The sequence below is a fragment of the Phyllobates terribilis genome, unplaced genomic scaffold (assembly GCF_046119375.1).
Source record: "Phyllobates terribilis strain yellow unplaced genomic scaffold, ASM4611937v1 Scaffold_5__5_contigs__length_657084704, whole genome shotgun sequence".
Classification (NCBI taxonomy): domain Eukaryota; kingdom Metazoa; phylum Chordata; class Amphibia; order Anura; family Dendrobatidae; genus Phyllobates; species Phyllobates terribilis.
In genome coordinates this window covers 6797170-6804705 of record NW_027362765.1, presented here as the reverse complement: position 1 = coordinate 6804705, position 7536 = coordinate 6797170, and positions in this window count along the sequence as shown.

Here is a 7536-nt window from a genome sequence, read left to right as displayed (position 1 = left end):
CCAGGGACCCACCTATGTCCGGCTTCCTCGGGCCTTATGGGGCAAAACCTCTCTCTGGCTTTCCTGACCCTATGTGGCGTGCCTTCCTGGTGGATGTGGCAAGGGGTCGTGCCAAAGCTTGACCACGACCTCCGGTTCCTGGCTAAGGATGATTGACCTCCACCAGTTTGGGATCCGGTACCCTTCTCTGCCAACCCTTCACCCGTTTTAGTTCACTCGTGGGATCTCAGGGTTCCCTCTATGCTTGCGTCTCTGGGCCTTTCTTCGTGTTTCTCCTCTTCCTCCTCTCTCCTCTCTGCTTCAGGCCTAGCTCTGGAGCTGGGCCCAGACGGAGCCACAGCTCCCCCTCAGCCCTCTCTGGCTGAGCTCCTCTCTCCACTCCTCCAGGCTGAACAGACCCTGTCCTAAGATGGTGCCCACCATATATACTCCCTCTATGTGTGAGCCCAGGTGACTAGCACCCAATGAGCTCCTAGCTTTACCCAGACTACTCCCCCTATCTGCCCCTACACTACTGGGATGTTCCACCCCCCTCCCACTCCAGCCAGGGACAGACGCTGTCGTACCTGCACATATACTGGTGGGAGTACCGTAGTTCTGTCCCCCGGAAATGGGATGTATGTAGTGCATGCAGCCTACTGAGCTCAGTCCCACACTCCATCCTTACCCGGGAGTGGAATACCACACCTCTGGCTTGAGGTGTAATACCCCTGTAGCAGCCGAATCCTCAGGGTGCTACACTATAACCGTTCCTCATAGGACATGGTTTGCAGACCGGTCACCATTCTGGTCGCTCTTCTCTGAACTTGCTCCAGTTTGTCAATGTCTTTTTTAAAATATGGTACCCAAAACTGAACACAGTATTCCAGATGAGGTCTGACCAAAGAGGAGTAAAGTGCGATAATGACTTCACGTGATCTAGACTGTATGCTTCTGTTAATACATCCCAGAATTGTATTTGCCTTTTTTGCTGCTGCATCACACTGTTGACTCCTGTTCAGCCTATGATCTATTAGTATACCTAAGTCTTTTTCACATGTACTGTTGCTTAGCTCTATACCTCCCATTCTGTATATGCTTTTTTCATTTTTATTGCCAAGACGTAGTACTTTGCATTTTTATATCATTTGCATTTGTATATCAGATTGCGTCTATCCCTACTAAAGAAGATATGGAGCAATATATTCAGAGGCTGGAGACCACATACAATACTGAAATACGTCCCCTCGCTTCTATCCTGTCACAGCTTACTGACAAGTTACAGAGATTAGAGGATAATGTCGTCCAAGTTAGAGGCCATCATAATGCTCAGAAACTAACACTGGATCTTCACAGCCAGTAAATAAACCATCTGTTTAATATGGTTGATGATCAAGAAAATGGCAATAATATCTGGATAAGGGGTATACCTGAAAGCATCAATGCACAAGTGATTATGCCAACACTACGATCATTATTCAATAATATCCTTGGTGATCCTATTGATAAGGAGGTGGAGATTTATAAGGCGCACTGGGCAATAGGCAATCATGGCCCAGATCCTGAGCGTCCAAGGGACATTATCTGTCGTATACAATTTTTTCAATGTAAAAGAGGCCATTGTGAGGAAAGCAGAGGAGTTGGGTCCTGGTGATTTCAATGGAAAACGCATGTAAGTGCTCTCATACAGTACAGATGAAAAGTTTGGACACACCTTCTCATTTAAAGATTTTTCTACATTTTCATGACTATGAAAATTGTACATTCACACTGAAGGCATCAAAACTATGAATTAACACATATGGAATTATATACTTAACAAAAAATTGTGAAACAACTGAAAATATGTCTTATATTCTAGGTTCTTCAAAGTAGCCACCTTTTGCTTTGATGACTGCTTTGCATACTCTTGGCATTCTCTTGATGAGCTTCAAGATGTAGTCACCGGAAATGGTTTTCACTTCACAGGTGTGCCCTGTCAGGTTTAATAAGTGAAATTTCTTACCTTATAAATGGGGTTGGGACCATCAGTTGTGTTGTACAGAAGTCAGGTGGATACACAGCTGATAGTCCTACTGAATAGACTGTTAGCTGCTTTTTTCTTGCCATAATACAAATTCTAAGTAAAGAAAAACGAGTGGCCATCATTACTTTAAGAAATGAAGGTCAGTCAGTCCGAAAAATTAGGCAAACTTTGAAAGTGTCCCCAAGTGCAGTTGCAAAAACCATCAAGTGCTACAAAGAAACTGGCTCACATGAGAACCGCCCCAGGAACGGAAGACCAAGAGTCACCTCTGCTTCTGAGGATAAGTTTATCCAAGTCACCAGCCTCAGAAATCGCAGGTTAACAGCAGCTCAGATTAGAGACCAGGTCAATGCCACACAGAGTTCTAGCAGCAAACACATCTCTACAATTGTTAAGAGGAGACTTTGTGCAGCAGGCCTTCATGGTAAAATAGCTGCTAGGAAACCACTGCTAAGGACAGGCAACAAGCAGAAGAGACTTGTTTTGGTTAAAGAACACAAGGAATAGACATTAGACCAGTGGAAATCTGGGCTTTGGTCTGATGAGTCCAAATTTGAGATCTTTGGTTCCAACCACCTTGTTTTGGGCAACGCAGAAAAGGTGAACGGATGGACTCTACATGCTTGGTTCCCACCGTGAAGCATGGAGGAGGTGTGATGGTGTGGGGGTGCTTTGATGGTGACACTCTTGGAGATTTATTCAAAATTGAAGGCATACTGAACCAGCATGGCAACCGCAGCATCTTGCAGCGGCATGCTATTCCATCCGGTTTGTGTTTAGTTGGACCATCATTTATTTTTCAACAGGACAATGACCCCAAACACACCTCCAGGCTGTGTAAGGGCTATTAGACCAACAAGCAGAGTGATGGGGTGCTACGCCAGATGACCTGGCCTCCATAGTCACCAGACCTGAACCCAATCGAGATGGTTTGGGGTGAACTGGACCGCAGAGTGAAGGCAAAAGGGCCAACAAGTGCTAAGCATCTCTGGGAACTCCTTCAAGATTGTTGGAAGACCATTTCCGGTGACTACTTCTTGAAGCCCATCAAGAGAATGCCAAAAGTGTACAAAGCAGTCATCAAAGCAAAAGGTGGCTACTTTGAAGAACCTAGAATATAAGACATATTTTCAGTTGTTTCACACTTTTTTGTTAAGTATATAATTCCACATGTGTTAATTCATAGTTTTGATGCCTTCAGTGTGAATGTACAATTTTCATAGTCATGAAAATACAGAAAAATATTTAAATGAGAAGGTGTATCCAAACTTTTGGTCTGTACTGTATCTATCCTGAATGACACTTGCTAAAAGAAGGGTATTGAAACCACTACTTGATGCCATCCGGAAAAATGGCCTGATGTACTCCTGGGGGTACCCATTCCACCTGTATATTTTCAAAGATCCAAGCAACATGAGACGTATTTGTGATGTCCTGGACATTCCCAGAATCCATATATCTGACTGGCCACCTGCTCCACCATTGCCACTGACAGTTCCAGCACTTCACAGAAGGTGTTCAATGGATCAGGAACTTGATGGTGATGCAGCCAGATGGAAAAGGAACCTGCTAATCATATGAGCTCCTGAAATGAATCTTGTCTTCCCTGATGAGAGACAGTTTGCAGATGCTTACTTATTTCTTTAAGCATATAATTAGATATATCTAAATAGAGCATTAGGTGCCACTCTTCCACTATATAGAATGTCTAAGTTCATATAAGATCTTAGACCGGCATATAATTTGAGTTCACATGATACTACTGTAATATCAGGCTGTATTACATTACTTGCTTTATATTCCATGGTTCCACCTAATAGGAATCCTAGAACTGAAAGTTTGACTTACGTCTGTAAAGACAACCCCCAGTTAGGGACTTGCATTGGGATCTGCTTGTTTCGCAATTTCCTACTGTTTTGATATATTCATAATCTATACTTCTTAGACACTGAGAGGTAGACGTTACTATCTACCGTCTATACTTCCTCTTTTAATCTTTCTCTCTTCCATTCCTCCTTTTTTTCATATAATATGGCACAACTCAAAACTTGCTCATTGAATGTCAGAGGACTTAATGTTCCAGAGAAAGGAGCTCAAGTGTTTTATCGTAGGCATAAACAGCACGTACATTTTCTCTTTCTTCAGGAGTCACACTTTAGAGGGGATCATATACTGTACCTCAGATTATTAATAGATATTATTCATCTTGGCGTCCCAGAAAAATGCAGTTTTGAAGTCTAAGGTGCTGAGTATAGGCCGCCACAGATCACTGCTGCATACTATTGTAGAAACACTGTCTGACACGGAGAGGAGGTATGTGTTTGTTAAGATCTCCGTCTACTCCAAAATTTTGACTTTGGCAAACTTCTATCTCCCTAATTGTGACCAAATTAAGACATGTCGTCATTACTTAAACAAACTAAAATATTTTGCGGAGGACCTTATCATCATTGGAGGTGACTTTAATTTTGTCTTGGATCCTTCTTTAGACGCGTCCCAGGGCTGGTGTCACCAATCTTAAACACAAACAAAAGCTTTGCTAATTGTGCTTTGGTCTCAACTGGTCGATGTATGGAGGATACTACATCCAGACGTAAAGGATTATACCTATTGTTCTCCTTTACACAATATGCATAGCCATATAGTCTTTTTCTTAATTAGCCATCACTTGCCTACATGGCAACCTACATCTCGGGTAGGAACTACTGTATGGTCAGATCATGCTCCTGTGTATTGTAATCTGACTATGCCGGACTCCACCAAGGCTTCAGATGTTGGAACCTAAATGATAATCTGCTGAAAGACTCACTCTGTGTCTCAGACCTTCTTGAGACTATAGACTCCTTCAAATATATGAGCATGATGAAACTGCCTTACCATTTAAATGGGAAGCACTCACATGCGTCCTCAGAGGGATAATAACAAAACATAGATAAAGGCTAAAAAAAGGAGAGAACAGCTAAAGTCTCCCATTTGCTTGAGCGGATTGATCTCCTTGACAAACAATATAAATGATCTGCTTCCCTCCAGGTATATGCAGACCTGCTTAACGCTAGAAGGGAGCTAAAGTAGTTTTATGGATGGGTACTTGAAAATATTGTGTAATTTCAGGGCACCTACTTATGGAAGGAACCAAGTGGAAGCTTCCATTCTCGGTACTAGATATGGGGCCTCCTCGAGAAAATGACTTAAAATGTCCTACACTAAAGTTAATATATAAGGCGTGGGATAGGGGTAAAAATATTCTGGGGATTGGAAAGTACACAAACTATACCCCTTTATGGCACAACTATAACTTACCAGAGCTACATAAACTAAAAAATGTTAGTGAGTGGAAGGATAGGGGTATATGTTTGGTGTCACAACTCTTGAGGGATGGATTATTCAAGATGTTTGAACAAATAAAGGCAGATTTTAACCTTCCGCATAGAGTGTTTTATCAATATCTGCAAATACATCTTGCATATAGTACACAACTAGAATAAACGCCATACTGATTGACATCACTCAATATATACCATTACTACATCGTTAGATACAAAAGGTCTAATATCCCTTATTTATAGGCAGTTACTGGCCCTACATTTGGATAAATATCCTTTGATAGTTAAGACAAAATGGGAGGAAGATGAGGGTCCCTTATCTGAGGAGCAATGGGGGAAATACTGGATTTGACACCGAAACTTTCATTGTCGGAGTCACAAAGATTGTCCCGAATTCTTCTCATTCATAGGGTATATAGATCCCCAAGTATTTTATTTAAAATTGAAATACAAACGGATGAAACATGTCCTAGATGTGGTCAAAATGACGTCCACCTGATGCATATGACGTGGGAATGTGTAAATATTGGCGACTACTGGAAGGGGGTGATCGCTCTTGTACTATCTGTATTTGGGATACAACTTCAGTTGGAACCTAAAATCTGTATCCTAGGACTCCTGGGAGAAGACGTAGACCCAGACTCCCATATGGCAGTAGGTAGCTCAAGAATATTATTCCAAGCCAGAAAGTTGTTGGCACTACATTGGATAGACAATTCTCCCCTAACGATAACAGAACTAAACTCCAGGATAAATGACACTCTATGCTTGGAAAGTGGAGCTTATATAAAAAGGAACGCTCTCAAGAAATCTATACACATATGGGAGCAATGGTTAATTACCCCAGGTATTGCTTCAGAAATGCTATACTGGACCATTTGTACATATCCCTGCAGTTAACCAGGAATTTATATCCTTATACCTAAGGTGTCAGCAAATAATAATTGTTTCAGTCCACACAATTGCCCCTTCTTAGATATATTCTTTTTCTTTTGATGTCCCAATAGGGGAAAAAAAGCCGTCAGGAAGTATTCAGATATTTATGTACAAATGTAAAATTACTATTCCAAAACATTGTACTATAGAGCGATATTGGGATTTATATCATTGTAAACCGGTTCTTGTATTGTTTACTTCTTTTTTCTTTCTTTTTATTTTTTTTGTCACAAAGTTTGTATGACAAAAACAAAATGTTGGTCTTTCTTTCTTTTGTTAAATAAAAATGATCTGATTGAAAAAAAGAAAGGAGCGAAGGTCTTTACTAGATCAAACATATACAAAATATCAAGATCGCATGTGAAGGTACTCGTATGAATTCACAGATAAATGTGGTCTCTCATTGACAAGGAAGTTACATCCACGGATGCAAAGGACATACGGCTCCGGCAAAAATAAGAGACCACTGAACAGTTTTCTATTGGAAAGCATGGAAAGACTGGTGGAAAGCATGGCAAGAGGAATGAAAGCTGTGATTAAAAATCATGGTTAGTCCACCAAATATTGATTTCACATTTAAAACATGAGTAATTTGAGGTCTGAAAACACTGTTTCTTTTTAATATTTTGACACTTTATCATTTGCTGCAAATAAATACAAAATTTTTAGCTTTGAATTTCGGAGACAAGTTGTCAGTAGTTTATAGACTAAAACAACAATGTACATTTTACTCCAAAATATACCTATAAAGAGAAAAATCAGAGAAACTGAAAATTTTGCAGTGGTCTCTTAATTTTTGCCAGAGCCGTATGTATCCAAAACAAAAGGAGCACGACTGCTATAAATTCCTAACCCCACTGACATAGCTGACGCATTTCATTGCTGTTATAGCTCACTTCATAATATTCATGGAAAATATATACATTTTCTTGAAACAATAATTGACAAATATATTTTGGACACTACCGTTCCTTCCTTACAGACCCCTGAGCAGGAGATACTAGACAAATCTTTCACTGAACAACAGATAGGGAATGATTTAATGGCCTGTCCTATCGGGAAGAGCCCTGGGCCAGATGGATTCAATAATAGATTTTATAACATGTTTGCACCTCTGTTATTACCATTAGTGTTCAATAATATCTCACAAGACTCCCCCTTTTGCCCCCCAATCACTTGAGGCTCACATAACAGTTTTATCAAAGCCTGGAAAAGAACTAAATGCCTGCCCTAATGTTCATCCAATTTCATTAATTAATATATACATGAAAA